Below are 19,568 nucleotides of genomic sequence, written 5' to 3'. Positions count from 1 at the left end.
AATGGACCTGGTTCCGGCTTTACTTAGGACTGTTTTGTTTGCACTGCTTTTTCTGTGACATCCTCACTCCAACGCTGACACAGAAAACTGCTGTGTGACGTAGCTGCGCACACACACACACACACACACACACACACACACACACACTTAAATCACGTGACTTTCCACCCAAAGTATCCTGGGAACTGTAGTTTGTCAAGGATCCTAGGCACTGTAGCTCTGTGTTCCTAATACGTACAGTTTCCTTTGGAAATACCAGAAGAGTTAAGGTGCCTTTGCAATAACTTATATTTACAAATATACAAGCAGAGCATAATGGAAGCCAATGAACACCTTCCAGAAGCAGTTAAAACCACAGGTCCTGCATCAGGATCCTGAAGAAAGCAACTGATTCAACCCTTCAGGTTGCTTCCCACCCACATAAACTCACTCACAGTCCTCTAACAATTTAAACTATAATGCGAACACATTGCTTCTCATTTTCTCTCTGTACCTTCCTCACTTCTGATGGATATTACATTCCAAAGGCAGAAGAGAACCAGCTGCACGACAGTAAGGGTATACACGGAAATGACAGAGCCTGAATTTCACAACATTTATTCATTTATATTTGTTAAATGTATATCCTGCCATTTCTCCCAAAGAAGCCCAGGGCAGCAATAGCAAGGGCTGAAACAACAACAAAACTATTTAAAACATCTTAAAACAATTCCAGTGCAGATGCAGATTGGGAAAGATCTCAACTTTAAAAAAAAAAAAAATTGTTGGGAAAGGAAGGTCTTCAGTAGGTGCCAAAAGAATAACAGAGGTGGAGTGTGTTTAATATACAATTCTGCTTCTACTGATGAAGTGCCTCTTGTCTCCTTCGTTCCATCACTTATTGCCTGATGGCTGCCCAACTTCCTGTGATGTGTTCCTCTACAGTGTGCGCCTCTTTCTTATTTACTCGTTTATTACATTTCTTTCTACCTTTTGTCCAAGAAACTCAAGACGGTGTATATAGTTCTTACCCTTTTCAATTATCCTCACAACAGTCCTGCAAAGTAGGCCTGGGTAGGAGACAGTTGCTGGCCTAAGGTTCACCCAGTGAACTTCATGGATGAGAAGGGATATGAACCCTGGTCTCCCAGGTCCTAGTCTGCCCCTCTGGCCACCACACCACACTGGGTCTCTTTTCACTGGTGTAGAGAGCCTGAGATGGCAAGGAACGCCAACCAGCTCACGGCTATATTCAACGTCTTTAGCAAAGGCTGCTGGGAGTCTTTGCTGACAAACGGCTACCTCTGCAGGCCAAGAGCCATGATGAAAGAAGCGTGCTCTTTCCATGGTCTAAAACGTTGCTGTATCATCCTTGTTGAACTTGGAGCAGTGCCACGAAATGAGACAACTTTTCCAGTGGCTAATTGACTTCATGAGGACTCCTGGAATAACACAAGCCGGCTGCAGTTGCCGAGAGTGACTTTACACTTGCAAAGTAATTACTCGGGTCACATGTTTTCCTTATGAATATAGGCATTGTTCTTTCGCATTGCCCCCTGCCTCCTGCATATATGACAGCTAGCTCTATAAAGGAGCTGCAGGTTTGTGCCAGGCAAGGCATAGCCTTGGCTTAATGCCACTCTGTGCAATTTCTGATCATTTGATCTCAAAGAAATAGTGAATGAAAAGAAGGAAACCAGAGCAGCTGCAGATGTGATGGCTTAGTTGGGCTGGGTTGTGACCCAATAACTGGCCATGCGATATCCAGCCAAAGTGAAGCATATTCAGCCGGCCTTGATTCAAGCCTGCATTTTTTAACCCTCCTATTGGAACAAATAATACTTACCGTAAATGTACCTGCCTTGTGCTGGATTATGCCCACTGAACTACGTGTTGTATCAAGGATGGGGAACCTGCGGCCTTCCAGATACTAGACTCCAGCGTCTGTTACCCCTGACTGTTGATCATTGTGACAGAGGGCTGTGTTGTCAGTGTTGTGCCCAGACTGATGTCACACAAGTGGCACCCTTTCTTGAAAACTGGATCTCTCCCCCTTTGCCCAGTTGGATGGGATGTAGTACTAAATGACTGGTGTATGGAAGTGAGAGCTGGACCATAAAGAAGGCTGATTGCCGAAGAATTGATGCTTTTGAATTATGGTGTTGGAGGAGACTCTTGAGAGTCCCATGGACTGCAAGAAGATCAAACCTCTCCATTCTTAAGGAAATCAGCCCTGAGTGCTCACTGGAAGGACAGATCTTGAAGCTGAGGCTAAATACTTTGGCCACCTCATGAGAAGGGAAGACTCCCTGGAAAAGACCCTGATGCTGGGAAAGATGGAGGGCACAAGGAGAAGGGGACGACAGAGGACGAGATGGTTGGATAGTGTTCTCGAAGCTACCAGCATGAGTTTGACCAAACTGCGGGAGGCAGTGGAAGACAGGAGTGCCTGGCGTGCTCTGGTCCATGGGGTCACAAAGAGTCGGACATGACTAAATGACTAAACTATTATTATTATTATTATTATTATTATTATTATTATTATTATTATTATTATTATTACTCTTCCCTGAACCCCTTCATGCAGAGGAAAGTCAGTAGTGTGTGTCTGTGCATATAAGCTACCTGCCTGTTGTCATTGTTTTGAGCATCTGCTAATGTTCTGTTCTATACCAGACTGGAGCCCATGGGAGTTTACCAGCTAAGAATGGCAGCAGTCCAGGATTGACTGGAGACATTCAGGACCATGGACAGATCACTATGACACCTGGTTTCAAGGTCAAGTTGAGGGGAAGGCCAGACACAGAGCTTTGAAGTGGTCCTCCAGCAATAGTCTGGAGTCAGCCATGAGCTTGTGTAGTGGTACAGAGAAACAAGTAATTTATCTCTTTCCTCCTCAAAGGGAAACCGCTGGCGCTTAATTTTTCAGGAGCATGTTTCAGTGGAGTTGGAAAGCTTCCTGCTGCCTCTGGGCACGTTAGTTCAGGTGATAAGTTCTGTGGGTCAGAGTAGCAGGGCAGAGTTACTTCCTCAAGCAGAGAGTATGGAGGTAACACTGGCTGCAGCACATTCCCTTCTGTAAGAGGCACTTGCCAGAGCATTTGCTTCAGGGATGGTCTCCAGGGATGGATCCTGAATGCAGCTGGGTGACCTTGGGCTAGTCACAGTTCTCTGAAATCTCTCAGCCCCACTCACCTCACAGCGTGTTTGTTGTGGGGGAGGAAGGGAAAGGAGATTGTTAGCCACTTTGAGACTCCTTAGGGTAGTGATAAAGTGGGATATCAAATCCAAACTCCTCCTCCTCCTCCTCTTCTTCTTCTTGCTGGAAAACCCTTCCAGTGCACCTCAGAGTCTTTGAGAACAGTCTGAAAACTATAGCAAAAGAATGGAAAATTAACAGCCTTAGAATGTGTGGCAGTTGCCCACAGGAATATGACAAGGAATGCCCACACAATGATCCCAAACAATGCAAAACAAGGTTTTGACCTCCTTGACCAAGGCAACATCACTTGTCCCTCTTAATCTGGATACGGTTATCTCACATCACTTTGCTCAGTGAAAGTTATCTCACATCACTTTGCTCAGTGCAAAGTGAGTTCCATTGGTGGAATGGGTCCTTGGAGCCTGGGCAAATGCCCAAATTTACCTTCCCCTGATTCAAGCTAGACAGCAACATAAAACATACAGTTGTAGCCTTACACTTCAGGGACTTCTCTGTGGTGGTTCCTAGGTTATATAATGTTCTCCTCTCCGTGGTACATCTTGGGCAATTATTGAAAAGCATATGATGATAGCGCAAGACACACTATCTTTAGATGAGTGGCTGTTTTCCGTCCTGCTCTGTGTTACTATTCTGTAAGTTTTATTTTGGCTGGTTCTGCGGTTTTTAATTGTCTGATTCTAACGATGCTTTATCTTGCTTTTAATAGCGATGTTTTTCTAACCTGCCCTGGGACTATTCAGTGCAGGCTACCCATATAAATAAAGGAATGATATCCACGAAACTTGTAAAAAGTGTTGGTCAGGGCGGTTTTCTTCGCATCCTTTGTTTGCACATCAGAGGCTTGAAATGCAGCCCAGATTTCTTGAGATCGTTAACAGTGAGATTCTTAGCAGGCAGAGCACCGTCCGAAGACAAACCAACCTTTGCTCTTACGCCCACGAATTCAGCACATCCTCATTCCATTTGCCTTTCCTGTTTGCAAAAATTCTTAAAATGCATCTTCAAGCTCCATCTCTGTCACCCTTTTACTGAGAAACCACACCAGATATGGAAACAGCTCATCCACTTGCTCTGCTCTAAGCAGAGGTTAGATGGCTGTCTGTCATGGATGCTTTAGCTGAGATTCCTGCATTGCAGGGGGTTGGACTAGATGACACATGGGGTCCCTTCCAACTCTACAATTCTATGATTCTATGAGGCATGGGGCCTGTTTTTTTTCAGAGCAGATGGAGTGCACAAGGGTGAGTGTGATAAAATCCTTCCCCTGCCTGAGGGGTTCTAGCAACAAGGTAAAATGTAAGATGGGATTAATAATAGATAAACTAACAGGACATGAATTTGCTGAACTAATTTTTAAAAGCGTTACAGAAATGGGAGACGTGAGGAAGTCAGGAAAATAAGTTAACTAAAGATGAGAAATTAAGAAAGAGGGAATTTTTGTTTTCTTTTATATGTTTTTTTCTTTTTTTCTTTGTGTTTAATGTCTGTATTTTTGTATTTTGTAATTTTGTATCTTTTTCGTTTTTCTAAACTTTTCTATCGATAAAAACTAATAAAATATTATATAAAAAAATCCTTCCCCTGCCTGTTGCTCACCTCCTTACAGGCCGTCTGTGGTCCCTTCCCCATACACCTTTCTCCTCTGCTAGGCTCCACTGCCAGACGTTGACTCAGCTGAGAGAAAAGGAGTTTGGGGAAGAGGCTACAGGACCCTTCCTCAACCTGGTGCCCTCAGATGCTTCAGACTACAACTCCCATCAGCTGCAGCCAGCCTGGTCAATGGTCAGGGGTGATGGGAGCACAGGGCAGGATGAACCATTAAGCAAAATAAGCACATCAAGGGAAGGAGGGCACCACAGAAAATTTCCATTGCCAGATTTTTAATATTAACGGTCACAAATTGTTCAGCTGAGCATTCATCTTCTCAGCTGAAGCATATTAAAAATCCCAACAGAACAAATGTGCAGCAAGGCAGGGCTGGGTGACTTATTTCTGATAAGTACAGAAGCAGATATGTTACGTAAGATTCATTTTGAGGATCTGATCAAAAGCCTTGCAATTAGAAAAAGTAGGAGAAAATTATTCAAATATAGCGGAAGCATACAAAAATAGATATTATTTTTCCATCTTACTGTAGGTTTTGTTTCATTTTGAAAAATTAAATTTTATTTTACGATTTATTATTGTTTATACAGTGGTCCCTCGGTTTTCAAGCGTCTCAGAAGCCGAATGTTTCGGTTTTTGAATGCTGAAAGCCCGGAAGTATTTGCTTTCATTTTTGAACGCATTTCAGAAGTCAAATGGCTTCCGCTGTGGGGGTTCCCCCCCCCCCATTTTCCCCATTGACTTTGCTCACCACACTTTGCTCCTCAGTTGTCGAACCATTCGGAAGCCAAATGGTCTTCCAGAAAGGATTACATTTGACAACCAAGGTACCACAGTATTTTGAATTACAGTGGTACCTTGGTTTGCAACCATTTTGGATTACAACCACGTCAAACATGCAATTCTGGGCTGCATCAATAGGAGTATAGCATCTAGATCAAGGGAAGTAGTAGTGCCACTGTATTCTGCTCTGGTCAGACCTCACCTGGAGTACTGTGTCCAGTTCTGGGCACCACAATTCAAGAAGGACACTGACAAACTGGAACGTGTCCAGAGGAGGGCAACCAAAATGGTCAAAGGCCTGGAAACGATGCCTTATGAGGAACGGCTAAGGGAGCTGGGCATGTTTAGCCTGGAGAAGAGGAGGTTAAGGGGTGATATGATAGCCATGTTCAAATATATAAAAGGATGTCACATAGAGGGAGAAAGGTTGTTTTCTGCTGCTCCAGAGAAGCGGACACGGAGCAATGGATCCAAACTACAAGAAAGAAGATTCCACCTAAACATTAGGAAGAACTTCCTGACAGTAAGAGCTATTCGACAGTGGAATTTGCTGCCAAGGAGTGTGGTGGAGTCTCCTACTTTGGAGGTCTTTAAGCAGAGGCTTGACAACCATATGTCAGGAGTGCTCTGATGGTGTTTCCTGCTTGGCAGGGGGTTGGACTCGATGGCCCTTGTGGTCTCTTCCAACTCTATGATTCTATGATTCTATGATTCAAACCCTGAAGTGTGTGTCCCTTTTTTGGGATTACAACCCCCCCCCCTTTTTTGAGGCCCCAATGGTGAAAGTGCGCCTTGGGTTACAACCTTCTTTGGTTTACAACTGGACCTCTGGAACGGATTATGGTTGTAAACCAAGGTATCACTATATATCTATGGGGGGCACCAAAATCTTTTAAGTGCTTAGGGCTTCTAAAAGTCTTAATCTGGCCCTGTGGGAGTAGCAATCCAAAAGTCAGGGCACCCACCAATTTGGGAAATGCTGGTTTATGAGGAAGGGGCATGTGGGGAGGTTGCAGCTGCCCTCACCTTTGTGCTTCTGGTCTTTTGCTCCAAAAATCATATTCAGACATCTCTTCTTCTTATTCTCTTGGGGCATACCCAGTTTTAAACCAATGGGTTTGCTGCTGTCATGCCTAGTTTGGAAAAAAGCTTGAAATCTGGCTTGCAGCCAACCACAGTCGGTTGATTGCCATCCTGGCCAGCATACAGCCCTGGTCTGCCTGTCCCATCTGCTTCTCATAAGCTTCCTGAATCCTCTTTGCAGCAAAGACAGCTCTGCACCTGAAGTTCTGGACGGACTTCAGTCGCATGGCTGTTCCAACCGTCCGGTATGTTATTAGCCTTATTAAAGCATGAATGTCAATTAGGTTTGTCTTTTCTTTTCTTTTCACTTTCTCCCATCCACCAGGAAACTATCACGAGAGAAGGAGAGGGATGAAGAAGTTGAAGGACTTCAAATACATGTGTCCTAGTTAAACAAGACTTCCACTGTGATCTAATCAACTGCTCCAAAATGAAAATCATTTTTTTTTTTTAAAGCCAAGTTGCTAAAAGCCAGCTAAGTGTGGTGGCTAAGAAGGAAGGTAGCACTGAAAACAAACAAACAAACAAACAAACAAACAAACAAAAACAAGTTCCATTTCTGAGTTTGACCAAGGCTTTTGAACTTTTAGAATAAGACTTTGAAAACATTTTTTTGTATTTGCTTGTGTTTTCTCTTAACAACATTGAAAAGCAGTCTGCCAGACAGAATGCTAGAAAACTGTAATTAAAGCCATGAATAAATATGAGCTTGTGCTCCCTTCTTCCCCCGCAAATTATTTCCAAGAATGTGAGCACAATTTGACTTAATAATTCAGAAGTACAATCTTCCATGTACATAGAATGTGGCATGTATGTGACCAAAAGGTGAAGACGGATCAACTTCTTAAATGAGATGGAAGTAGCCTGAGCACATTCATTTTCTGCCCTGAACAAAACTCTTTGAAGTTTCGAACTCAGAACCACATCCACAACCCTGTAGAATGTCTGCTTGTCTCATAAGCCTGATATATATTAATAGGGACATATCCAATCAGAGGAAGGCTCTTGTTTTTTCAGTTTTACAAAGAACACAGAGATGGCCCTCAACAGGTGGGCAATTTTTAAAGAAACACATTTCGGTCCAAGCACACCTTAGAACAAAGTAACATGATTGGAAATCACCAATCATTAATCACACATTTGTGAGAATCATGAGCTGTAGGTTCTGCACATATTTGCTGATGTTCTTTTAATGTAAAGGTGACAAGCAGCAAGTTCACATTTGCAGGGAAACCAAACTGCTTGTTTGTACTACCAACCTTACTCTATGCTTGTGAAACATGGACCACTTATAAACACCATTTCCAACTCCTCAAAAGATTCCTTCAACAATGTCTCCACAAATTTTTACACATCACTTGGGAAGGCCAGCAAACTAATGTCAGTGTACTGGAAGAAGCAAAGGTCACCAGTGTCGAAGCAATGATTCTTCAACATCTACTTCGTTGGACTGGTCATGTTGTTTGGATGCCTGATTATCATCTTCCAAAGCATCTACTCTATTCCCAACTTAGGAATAGAAAGCAAAATACTGGTAGACAACAAAAGAAGTTTAAAGATGTTCTCAAGGCAAATCTTTTAAAAATGTAGTTTATGCACTGATAACTGGGAAACACTAGCCTGCGAGCGCTCCAATTGGAGAACAGCCCTTACCAAAGGTGTCATGGATTTTGAAGAAGCAGGAACTCAGGGCGAAAAGAAGAAACAAGCTAAGAGGAAGGTGCATTTGGCTAAACCTCACCGTGATCAACTCCCGCCCAGAAACCTATGTCCCCACTGTAGAAGAACGTGTGGATCCAGAATGGTCTCCACAGTCAGTTACGGACTCACTGTTAAGACCGCATTCATGGAAGACAAACTTACTCGGCTACGAGTGATCGCCAAAGAAGAAGAAGGCAAGCAGAAAGTTCTCCAGATGTTATTAGAGTCCAACTCCTACTAGGCAGAGCCAGCATAAGAAATGGGGTTATGACTCTGGACCAGGACTTGTCAGAGGCAGAGTCTTCCAGCAACTACAGCCCAAGAAAGAGATAGATCTGCTCCCCAGTCTGTCCCTTGTGGGTCTGCAGACTCCTGAGTCTCCCTTACTCCCTTGATCTCTGACTCATGGGAAGCTGTCTTACATCTGTTGAGGAGGCTACATACCCATCTTCCCCAGTGTTGTCATCTTAGACTGGCAGTGGCTGTCCAGGGTCTCAAGCAGAATCTACTCCATCACTTGCTACCTGTTCCTTTAACCGACGGTGCCTACATGGAACATGGAATCTTCTGCATGCAAGGTATGCGCTCTACCATTGAAATGTGGCTGCTCACCGTGGAAGGCCATTACTCAAATGAAGCTCCAGGACTTAGTTCTTGCAGGTAACTTCTGTGAAACCACTCATGTGGCTGAAAACTACATCATGAGATGTTGCACAATGGATGAACATGCTGCCAGCCCAGCCACCCTTCTAAATTATTATTATTATTTACCGCTTTATCTACTTAGGTAGATTTCTTTCCCCTGGGAATGAATCACATCCAATTTCGTTCCCGATTTAAGTAACTCACAGGGATAGGGGGTTGGGTTGTAAGATATCAGTGGTGTCCAGTTAAAAACGGGATATATGAACTCTTTCCCTCATTTTTTAAAAGAAAGTTCCTCTGTAGTTTCAAAGGCATATTCATCTTCTGTAACTAAGACTCAGCTCCCATTGGAAGTGATGCAGTCCTAAAATAGACGTGGAGCAAAAGTTTTGCCATTTGAGATTTTTGCAAGGATAATATGCCTTCTGGAACATCTTCTGGCAGAAAGCCTCTCACAGCAAGGCCTTCACTAGCACAGGAGGGGGGGAGCATGTGCGCATTTCCTGAGGAGAAAATGTCATCTTTTCCCTGGAGGGACTGGTGCCATTTTTCATCGCGAAAAACAACTCTTGCCTTTTTTCATTTTGTAAAAAATGTTAAGTTTTAACTCGCAGGTGTCTTCAAAAATGGAATCTTACATCCGTGTGTGTCAGGCAGGATGTGAAGGGCTCTGTGTTAGTGGAGAGTTTTTAAATACAGTGGTACCTCGAGTTACATACGCTTCAGGTTACATACACTTCAGATTACAGACTCTGCTAACCCAGAAATATTACCTCAGGTTAAGAACTATGCTTCAGGATGAGAACAGAAATCATGCAGCGGCAGCGCAGCGGCAGCAGCAGGAGGCCCCATTAGCTAAAGTGCTGCTTCAGGTTAAGAACGGACCTCCAGAACGAATTAAGTACTTAACCCGAGGTACCACTGTATATAGATGCAATCACAACCAGATTTTTTTAAAAAAATTGTAAACCTTGTTAAAGGTTTGACAGAATAAAGAATGAGGACAGAAGGTGGGGTGGCAGGAATTGGTTGCCGACACAGGCATTGGTTTGGCTATGGGAGCAACCTGAAGAGGTACAAAATTGTGGCATGAAGCCTGCTGTGAAAAGGCACTCGCTGTGGCCCCATCTGCACTAAACATTGAAAACAGTATCACACCACTTTAAACAGGCATGGCTTGCCCCAAAGGAACATGGGAGCTCTGTTTTGTTAAGGGTGTTGAGAATTGTTTGGAGAAACCCCTATTCCCTTTCACACAGCTACAATTCTCGGTGGTTTAACAGTCAATACCTATTCCCAGGGAACACTGAGAACTGTAGTTCTCTGAGCGGAATAAAAACCTCCTAACAACTCTCAGTTTACATAGAATTGTAGCAGTTGGAAGGGACCCCCAGGGTCATCTAGCCTAGTCCCTGCAATGCAGGAATCACAGCTAAAGAATCCCTGACAGATGGCCACCTAACCTCTGCTGAGAAACCTCCAGTGAAGAAGAGTCCATCACTTCCCTAGGGAGTCTGTTCCATTATCAAACAGCTCTTACCGTCAGAAAGATCTTACGGATGTTTAGTCAGAATCTCCTTTCTTGTGATTTAAATGCAGTGGTTCAGGTCCTACCCTCTGGAGCAGCTATAAACAAGATTACTGCATCTTCCCTGTTACAGCCCTTTAGATCTTTGAAGATGGCACCGTATCTTCTCTCAGTCTTCTCTTTCCCAGATTAAACATATCCAGCTCCCTCAACCATTCCTCATAAGGCTTGGTTTCCAGACCCTTTATCATCTCCAGCTTATCAATATCCTTCTTAAACTATGGCCCCCAGAACTGGACACAGTAGTCCAGGTGGGATCTGACCAAGACAGAATAGAACAGTACTATTACTTTCCTTGAACTGGATACTACACTTCTGTTGATGTAGCCTAAAAGTTCATTACCTTCCTGCTCCCCCTGCTGCATCACACTGTTGACTCATGTCAAGATTGTGGTCTACTAAGACACCTAGATCCTTTTCAGATGTACTGCTGTTAAGCCCATGTGTTCCCCATCCTATATTTGTGCATCTCATTATTCCTACCCAAGTGCAGAAGCTTACATTTGTCCCAATTGAAATTCATTTTGTTAGTTTGGGCCCAGTTCTCTAATCTACTGAGGTCATTTTGAATCCTGATTCTATCTTCTGCATTACTAGCTACCCCTTGCAATTTGGTGTCATCTGCAAATTTGATCATTTGCAAATTTCCTTCATCCAAGTCATTTATAAAGATGTTGAATAGCACAAGGCTCAGGACAGGACCCTGTGGCACCTCACATGCCACTTTCCCCCAGAGTGATGAGAAACCACTGGTGGGCACTCATTCAGTTTGGTCAGTTGACCAGTTTCAAACCCACTTAATAACATTATTTAGCCTACAGTTTACCAGCTTCCCCATAAGAATATCATGGAGACTTTGCCAAAAGCCTTACTGAAATCAAGATCCACTATGCCCGAGTTGGTGAAAGAAGACTGGAAGAAATTCAAAGACTACTTACAGAAACATTGTAAAATTAATGAATGTTAGAAGGATGTTGGATAGAAACTAAGCGGTTTCCAGCTGTAATGCTTTAAGAGATATGAAAAAAAAAGGTTTTACAAATGGGTAAAAGTTTAATAGTAAGGATTTGCTGAACTAACAAATCGAACTGGAATACAAAGAAGGGAGGTATGCGGAGGTCCGAGGAAATAAGTGTATGGAAGTTATGTTATTGAAAATTAATGTGTGTTTTTAACTGTTTTTTATTTTGTATGTTTATTTTTCTTTTTTTGTTATATCTTAAAAACTTTCAATAAATATCTTAAAAAAAAACAAAACAAGATCCACTATGCCCACAGCATCCCCCTGATCCACCAAGCTTGTCACTAACCAAAAAAAGAAATGAGGTTCGTCTGACATTTATTGTTTTTGGGAAACCCATCCTGGGTATTCGTAATCTCAGCATCCTTTTCTAAGTGCTCACAGACATTATCGTTATCGTTATCGTTATCTGTTCTAGGACCTTTCCTGGTATCAGTGTCAAGCTGACTGGTCAGTAGGTAGAATATAGCCAGCATTGAGAATAGAATATAGCCAGCTAGTAGTCATTGAGGTGTAACTCCTCCTGCCTTGCACATTGTGTTAACTTTGCCAACATAGACACGGGAACAAATTAGTTCAGAGGCATTAGTGATTGTTGGGGAATAAGTTGGTGGTGGTGTTGTTGTTGCTGTTGTTGTTGTTGTTGGTCGTGGTGGTGGTGGTGTTGTTCCACTTATATCCTACACAGGAGCTCATTGTGGTATGCCTAGTTCTGTTCTTCCCCATTTTATCCTCACAACAACCCTGTGAAGTAGACTGAGAGACAATGGCTGACGCTGGGTCACCCAGTGAGCTTCATGGCTGAGTTCACATTTGAACCCAGGTCTCACAGATTCGAGTCAAGCACTCTAAACACTGCACCACACTGGCTGAAATATACTCGGAGTCGAGAGTGGATTTCATGCTCTTTATTCAGCTCATAGTGGTGAGGAGGAATGGAAGTTCCCTCAGAATGTCTGCTTTATATACATCATTTACACAATGGGCCCCACGCGATTGGCTAATTCTAGGATTCACCTGTAGGCCAGTCAGGTTGCAGATTCACTTCCAACTGAAGCTGGATTGGGTGGCTCCTGTGGACCAATCAGACTGCTGCATTCTGGACCCTATTGTTCTAGGACCAATCAGACTGCTGCATTCTGAATCCTATTGTTCTAGGACCAATCAGACTGCTGCCTTTTGGATCCTATTCAACTCAGTACATAACACCGGCTCTCCATATCCTTGCAAGCATTATCCTGCAAAACTTCTAGAAAATTCTTGAGGCTCCTCCAGAGACTGTACCAGAGCTGGCTTTTATTTTCTCAGAAGATCTGATTGTTGTTTAAAAGCTCTTTTGTTTCGTGCCCATGGCAACGTTGCAAGAAGGCAAGAATCCCCCAGAGTCTTGTGGAGAACCAAGAGTGAAAAGAGGACAAATGGATCTGGGTGTGTGTTCAATTAAACCAAGGGTGGAGAACATTTTTTCAGCCGGAGAGTCGCATTTCCTTCTGGGCAAGCTTCCGACAACCACATGCCATTGGTGGGCGGGGCCAGAGGCAAAGTGGGTGGAGCAACAAATGCACATTTGCACTTTGTACTGTAGGCTAGTTTCTATGCAAAAACCCTTCTGTATTCTCCATTGTCAGAGTACGGGGACATGTTATAGCCAGGCAGAAACACTTGAGGTGTGAATCTAGGTCGGTGAAGCATGTGGCCTCGGGAGAGTTTAAAGCACAATTAAAGCAACAGCCATGGCTTCCCCCAAGGAATTCTGGCAGCGGTAGTTTGTGAAGAGTGCTGAGCATTGTTAGGAAACCCCTATTCCTTTCCCAGAGCTACAGTCCCCAGAGGCCCTGAAGGTGCATCTGCATCCCCATCGTTCAGCCTGGACAGTGAGGTCCAGCTCCAAGGGCCTTCTGGTGGTTCCCTCACTGGTGAGGTCACAGGGAACCAGGCAGAGGGCCTTCTTGGTAGTGGAACCCGCCCTATGGAACACTCTCCCGTCAGATGTCAAGGAAACAATAAACTTTCTGATTTTCAGAAGACATTTGATGCCAGCCTTGGATAGGGAAGTAAATGTGCGATGTTTTACTGCATTTGATGTTTCAGTTTGTTGGAAGCCCCCCCAGAGTGGTTGGGGCAACCCAGTCAGATGGGTGGCATATTGTTGTTGTTGTTGTTGTTGTTGTTGTTGTTACCCACCGCTCTGGGAATTGTAGCACTATGAGGGGCATGGGACCTCCTATCAACTCTCTGCACCCTTAACAAACTACATTCCCCATAATTCTTTGGGGGAAGCTATGACGCGGGTGGTGCTGTGGGTTAAACCACAGAGCCTAGAGGGCTTGCTGATCAGAAGGTCGGCGGTTCGAATCCCCATGCCGGGGTGAGCTCCTGTTGCTTGGTCCCTGCTCCTGCCAACCTAGCAGTTCGAAAGCACGTCAAAGGGCAAGTAGATAAATAGGTACCGCTTCAGCGGGAAGGTAAACTGCATTTCCATGCGCTGCTCTGGCTCGCCAGAAGCGGCTTAGTCATGCTGGCCACATGACCCGGAAGCTGTACGCCGGCTCCCTCGGCCAATAAAGCGAGATGAGCGCCGCAACCCCAGAATCGGTCACGACTGGACCTAATGATCAGGTCCAGTCATTACTTAATGACTGTTCAAAGTGCTATCATAGTCCTTTAAATGCATAGTGTGAATGGAGCCATGGAGGTTCGCATTAGATACTGAGGCCTGAGGTGCCCCACCCTTAAATTGAACGGAGCACTCGCAGTCAGGCTAAGCAAGACAAGAAAAGTGGATTCAACCATAGACTCTCAGAAGAGTCCCTCGCTGTGTCTGCTCTTAAGACATTTAAAGCGAACGAATGTAAAATTGTAGCACGGCTTTTCTGCCTGGCTGGATCTCTTGTCTTAATCAGCAGTGTCACCTCTGCCATCTGTGGGGAATGCGCAGAAAGAAATCCATTCTGTCCTGATCACAGTCACTTGTGCCCAATAAAATTACTTACATTATAAAAATGCCCATAATGATGGCTAACTTTACTCAATTTCACATTCCACTGGGATGCAATGGCAAGTGTGAGAGAGATGACACTGTCTCTCTCTGGAGCTGCAGAACCAGCAGGAAAACCTATCTCTATCTTGCTTTTCCTGAAGCTTGCTTGCATGGGATTCAAAACACAACAGAGAGGATCAGGTACACTCCCTCTCCCCTTCCTAAAGGGTAGGAATAACCCGCCACCCAATGTGCCCTTCCGAAATGATGAAACAGACTTCCAGTTAGGTGGCGGTCAGTTTTGCATTGCCTACAAAGAGGAAACATGTCACCAAAAAGGAGAGGAGACTGATTCTCATACAATGTATGTGCGGTTATTGACAGAACCGATGGTAACACTCTGTGACTTGTTTGCAAAGCGTTTTGAGGATAAAATTACTTGCATCTTCCAGAACCTTGACTCCTTTTGAATAAAGGGCACTTTCTAACAGAAGACAGTCCTCTGTAACATGGCTCACCTCCTTCCCATGCCACCTTTGGCAAATTAAATCATTCTCTTCCTCACGTCTAGTACCCTAATAATTCCTTTGAGACAAAGGAAGATTTGGACAAAAAAGAAAACCCCACTTTCTCTTTTACCCGAGCTCTTGACTGACCAAAATAATCAAGAGGCTGGAGCAACTCTCGCTATGAGGAAACGTGACAGCATTTGAGATATTTTAGTTGTGGGGTGGGACAGTGGAGATAAGTAAGGTGTATAAAATTGTGGTTGATGTTATGTACTGAAGTTCTCACCCTGGGCCAGCAGGGGGATACTGTAGATAGTTTTCACTCAGGTCCGCATATGCAAATAAGGAATTGAAAGTGACGTTCAGTGATTGGATAGTTACAGAAAGTTGTTACTGTTGCTTTGTAGTTGAGCTCTATATAAGCAGTCTGACTGAGCTCTTCAGTTCAGTTCTGTTCTGGCCTGTGAATAAACAAGAGCTGTCTGAAGAAGCGCTGTGTCGTCTGATATGTTCACCCACAACTTAACAGTTGAGGTGTATAAAATTATGCATGATATTTAGAAAGTGACCAGAGAGACATTTTCCTCCCTCTCTCGTAATACTACAGCCTGGGGACATCCAATGAAGTTGGCAGATTCAGGGGAGATGAAAGGAAGCATGTTTCTTTTCACACAGGGCAGTTATACTCTGGAAGAAGCAGCAGTGCCCACCAACTTGGACAACGTTAAATTCGAGCTCTGTGAGGGAATCAACCAACAGCTCTCAGCACACTTAACAAACTACGGTTCCCAGGGTTGCCAGCTTCCGAGGGCCACACAGAGGAGGGTGGGAGAGAGGGGAATGGACAGAGTACACATGTGCATTCAATTGCCTAATGGCATCCACATCACCCAGGAAATCACAGCCACAGAGATAAGAAAAGTCATTCTGGAGTGTCTGAAGAGGTCACTCCCTGGTTCGCATGGAGAAGGCATTTTTTAGCAGAGCTCAGCAACGGAAGTGTGCAGTTGTATTGAGGCAGCACCGGGTGCTGACATTTTGTGCCCCCTAACAAAGTTGTGCCCAGGGCAACCACCCCTGTGACCCCCCAAACACTACGCCACTGGGGGAAGCTATGATGACTGTTAAAAGCAGTGTGAAGAGCACTTCAAATGTACAATGTGGCAGATGTGGCCCACTGTGCTACAGCCCACTCAGATCCACTCTCCCATCTCCACAGCAGCTGTGGAGAATCCTGGGCTGCACATGGGAAAGGCAGTCAACACATGAGGCAGTGCATTGTAAGAATGAGCAATCCCTGCCCCCTGCGGGATTGCATCTTGACTCCCTTTCCGCAGCCGTGCCTCCTACGCTGCCAGTTATGTGTATGAACGAGGCCACAGGAATCTTCTTCTGTTCATGCACCCTTGGAGCTTGGCCTGCTACCATTCATAGGAATTTTCTTGGAAAACACTCTGGTTAAGGTTAAGGCGCCCAACAAAGCAAAATGCAAGCCTTCATTTAGCAGCTGCGTTATCTGAGGCCATCAGAAATCGGCAGCCGGTTCAAGGAGTTATTCAAAACTCATCAGGCTCACCAGCAACCTTCGCATGAGGACTGTTTGTCCTGTGTGGAGCAACATGAAAACGAATCTCATGCATGTCTAAGAACATAAACACATGTAAATGATTTTGACGCATGAAGAGCAGCTTTTATTCCTGCAGTGTCTTTAATTACGGATCTGTGAGAGACCTGCCCAAATGTCGCGTTGAGGCAGATGAAGAGCTACATTCCTCGGCAAATACACCCAATTAAGAAGAGGGAGATGAGTCACTGTTAAGTTTGACTCCCAAATGAGGACACAATGGTTGTATTGTTCATTGGCCGGAGGCTCGCTAATTGCTACAAGAAAGAAGCCCCACAAACTTTTATTCACTCTATGTAGTCAGAGGACCACCCTGAATTACATAGGGTAGGAAAGGAGGAATGAGCATGAGCTCCTTCTGTAAATGGCTTAATATGGCTCCTTCTGCCGTATTAACCAGTTGGTCCCTTACCTTTCTTGCCCTGATCTGGCCACAGTGATCCATGTGACGGTCACCTCCAGGCTTGATTATTGTAACTTGCTTTACGTGGGGCTGCCCTTGAAGCTGACCCAGAAACTCCAGCGGGTGCAGAATGCCGCGGCGAGGCTCCTTACAGGGTCCTTGCTGTGAAATCACATTCATCCAGTGCATTACCAACTGCACTGGCTCCCGGTGGAGTACAGGGTCAGGTCTAAGGTGATGGTTTTGACCTTTAAAGCCCTATGCGGCCTAGGACCCACGTACCTATGGGACCGCCTCTCCTGGTATGCCCCGCGTAGGACCTTAAGGTCCACAAATGACAACATTTTGGAGGTCCCAAGTCTCAAGGTGGTTAGATTAGTCTTAACTAGGGCCAGGGCCTTTTCAGTACTGGCCCCGACTTGGTGGAACGCTCTGTCAGAAGAGACTAGGGCCCTGCGGGACTTGACATCTTTCTGCAGGGCCTGCAAGACAGAGCTGTTTCGCCTGGCCTTTGGTTTGGACTCAGTCTGACCCTTATGTTTCCCTCCCCTTATGGTTTTGATCTATGGGCTACTTTTAAAATGAGGCTGCATTTTAAATTGCATTTTAACTTGTATTTTAAATTGGTTTTCCCCCCTGTTATGTTTTTACTGTAATTTTACTGGTGTTAGCCGCCCTGAGCCCGGCTCTGGCCGGGGATGGAGGGGTATAAATAAAATTTATTATTATTATTATTAAACTGTATTAGGCTATTCACCACCACCACCACCACCAACCTGGGGAACCTGAGGGCATGAGTGAAACACTGAGATCAACCATCGCACCAACCACTGCCCCAATAGGTTATGTACTTTAAGTAAGGTCACTTCCAGATGACCTGTTTATAAAGTATTCATCCTGATTTGTTTGCACAATTTTTGCAGGGATGTTAGACAGCATCAGTCAGGGATTGGGGTAGCGTGCAACATTACGATCATTATTACCGAGGAACAAAACAAATAATTACACATGCTTGAGATGAATCGCAACTTACAAACAGTTTTTGGAGATTGCAACCAAGCACAGATTTGGCTGGTTGAGATATTTTTTTTATTTATCTGATCTCAAAGCATCTGACAAAAGACATAAGGCACGTTCGAGACATACTCAAAACACAACAGCACCAAATTAAAACCACAATTAAAGAGGGGGGAAATCAATGCACCACTTTAAAAATAAAACACCAGCTGGGGTTACAAGAAGCCACATCTTTTCCATGACTGGGAATAGGTTCAACACATACAAAGCAGGAAAATGAGATTTATGCTTTCACGAAACCGATCCTTTCTTTTTGGCAGGCAAATGCAGAAGGTGGGGAGGGAATCAGCATTCTCCTGCCAACTGAACGGGGGTTTTCATCCATACCCAACTTTCTAGGATCTAGCTATATAAAATTAAGATTCCTCTAATTAATCATAACAGCTGGAACACGCCAACAGGCATCCAAAGTCCATTTCCCTCGCATCAATCTCCGAGGAGGCAGCCAGTACCCTAAGATGTTTCCAAGGCCCTGTCTACCAACTAGGGTTTCATAGGCCCTATTGGTTCCCATGGCAACGTATCACTGGCCTTTGCCTAAGAAAGAAATGGAACAGGCCAGACTAGGTTAGTCATGTATCTTACTTTACAGTCTTCTGTTTGAAGGGTTGCCAGTTCTCCATTTGAAGGGCTGGTGGGTCCAAGCCCCGTTTAAAGATGAAGAATAGTGCAAAGGGAGAACAGAGGCCTTTACGCCGCACATCAACTATTACCACAACTGGACACCAGCTGAGCAGCCACACAGCTCACCAGGTAACAGCTTCCTCCACTCTAAAGGCATGTAATATTACAATACAAGGTTGCATGTGGACATATAACTCAGCATGCGCAACTGTTATGTAACCAATGTCCCCTTGTCTTTTTTCAGTGATGCATTTCCACTTTATTGGCAATGTGTCAGTGGCTACCTTAGACCATACTTGTCCAGATTGTCTTCCCTTTGCCCAGCTCAAACTCTTACAAGAATAGATATACAGAGTTGTGTGGGATCTTGAGGTCATAAGAGTCATAAGGGTTGCCACCCGAAACATATATAAAAAATAAAAATTTATTGTCCAGTAGCACCTTAGAGACCAACTAAGTTTGTTCTTGGTATGAGCTTGCACACTCATACCAGATTCCCAGCATCTGCGGACTGGATTTAGAAGGTGATTGGGCCAGATCCAGCCCCCGGGCCTTAGTTTGCCTACCCGTGCTCAAAGGGCTTTTGCAGTGGAGGTGGAAAATTCTGAGCGTGGAATCATCCAGCGCTTTCAGTGATGAAACAAAATACCGCGCCACCAGTGATTGGAAAGGAAATGACTCTTCCTCTTTGTTGAGTCTGCCAGTCAAGTAGAGAGGAAATTA

General features: G+C 44.4%; 1 long non-coding RNA gene across 3 annotated transcripts in view; it reads left to right on the top strand.

The window, feature by feature from the left end:
* The first annotated feature begins 18,234 nt into the window (after nucleotides 1–18,234).
* LOC308584221 overlaps nucleotides 18,235–19,568 on the top strand; it is a 38,361-nt gene continuing 37,027 nt past the window's right edge. For all 3 annotated transcript variants that reach the window (XR_014006661.1, XR_014006662.1, XR_014006663.1), the window contains exon 1: nucleotides 18,235–18,974. This is a non-coding gene — a long non-coding RNA (uncharacterized lncRNA). The remainder of the gene's footprint in view (nucleotides 18,975–19,568) is intronic.

The sequence above is a fragment of the Podarcis bocagei genome, assembly GCF_964188305.1.
Source record: "Podarcis bocagei genome assembly, chromosome: 3".
Taxonomy (NCBI): Eukaryota; Metazoa; Chordata; class Lepidosauria; order Squamata; family Lacertidae; genus Podarcis; species Podarcis bocagei.
The sequence above is the reverse complement of the archived record's forward strand: the minus strand, read 5'-3'. Positions and strand labels throughout refer to the sequence as shown.